Source organism: Brachycentrus maculatus, unplaced genomic scaffold, assembly GCF_059751285.1.
Source record: "Brachycentrus maculatus isolate JH-2025_06_01 unplaced genomic scaffold, ASM5975128v1 h1tg002388l, whole genome shotgun sequence".
Classification (NCBI taxonomy): Eukaryota; Metazoa; Arthropoda; class Insecta; order Trichoptera; family Brachycentridae; genus Brachycentrus; species Brachycentrus maculatus.
Window position 1 is genome coordinate 33152 of NW_028282872.1, and position 1689 is coordinate 34840.

The 1689-nt window shown below is 39.6% G+C and overlaps 1 pseudogene; it reads right to left on the reverse strand.

The window, feature by feature from the left end:
- Window positions 1-236: 236 nt before the first annotated feature.
- Window positions 237-1456, reverse strand: LOC148298195 (katanin p60 ATPase-containing subunit A-like 1 pseudogene; annotated as a pseudogene).
- Between the last annotated feature and the right edge of the window lie 233 nt (window positions 1457-1689).

Here is a 1689-nt window from a genome sequence, read left to right on the forward strand (position 1 = left end):
TATATGATTTGAAGTTACTAATGGAGATGGATAGCATTCAAAATAATATTAATATTGTCTATTTGTCAAATGCGCGTATTTCATCACGCTACTGCGCAGTAAAAAAAATACTACCTATATATGTCTCTGCTTAGCAGATATAATAAAAAAATACTATTCAGTTTATTAACATCTTATTTCGTTGCCTTGAACTCTATTTTAACATTCTTCATCTGACAGTCCTCATTTAGCAGTCCTCATACTGTGCCGAACTACTTCATCCAGTTTTCATACTTTTTAATGTCATCCTTTCCGACTGACTTATTTACATTCTTAAGCGCCTAAACAAAATCTTACCTTGTGAGCGGAATATTTACTTATTCTTCGAACTTCTTGATGTCTTCGATATTTTTGAAGCCTCCAGCTTTTTTTAATCTCCTTCTCATTGGCATGTAAGCGGCCTCCCGACAAATGTTTGTGATATCAGCACCACTGTATCCTTCTGTCTTTTATACTAAAAACTTGAGCTACAAAGTTCCTTCCATTTTGACCTTCTTTAAATTGATTCTGACGAGCTCTTACCGTCCTTTAGATGTGGGCAAAGGAATGTATATTCTCTTTTCAAGCCTCCTTCGCAGCGCCTCATCAAGATCCCATGGCCGATTGGTGGCAGCTAAAACGATAACAAACTTGTTTTCTTAATTTTAAGAAGCAGTCGCCCCGTCCATTTGGACCAAGAGTTCCGTCTTGACTCTAAATAATAAGTTCATTACTTCCTATTTGACTCATCCTCGTTTTATTTCCTCTTGCCTCCGAGAGCATCGATTTCGTCAAAGAAAATCACAGAGGGCGCATAAAATTTGGCCATTTAAAATAAAATACGCACCAACTTTTCCGACTATCCTTTCCATTTTGACGCGAGGCTACTTGCTGACACATTAAAAAATGTTGTTCCTCCGCTTGAAGCAACGGCCTTGGCAAGCAATGTTTTTCCCGTTCCAGGAGGTCCAAACATTAAAACTCCCTTCCAGGCTCTGCGAATGCCTGTGAAGAATTGTGGCATTTTCAGAGGGAGAAGTACCGCTTCTTGCAGCAGCCCTTTCGCAGTTTATAACTCAGCAATGTCATCAAATGCAATGTTGGGACTTTTGTCCATTACTTCTTTTTCGAGCATTTCAATGAGGTTGCTATCAGGGCCACTTCCATTCGGATATCGATCGTTGAGAAACGTTTTTTTCCCGTCCCCTTGCTTCTTATTCTTGACAGGCTGATTCGATTTATTGCTGTTGCGGTTATAATTTTGGCTGGGGGCGTAGGAAATGTTTTTGCTCACCTTCTTGATGGATTGGTGGTTATCGATTGGGGGAGGCGCATCCCAAATATCAGGATCTTTAAATGGCTTATTTTTGTTGACACTAAATCCTGCTTTCGTGGATGTACGGAAGTTGCTGTTGGTCTTCCTTGGCTCTTCATCATACTAGTTGGATGTGCTAAATGTTCTTTTGTCGTAGTCTGGAACATAGGTCGACTGATTTTTGGTCTGCAGTCCCGAAATCATGTACATTAGACTTTCAACTGCATTCTTTTCGGCGATGACTCCGCTTTAAAACTGTCGCCAGACTTCAATTTATTTTTTTGGGATGCTGTTGAGGATAATTTCTTGTTCGATCGAATCTATGATTCCTTTCATTAACTTTTGTGCCTGTTGAT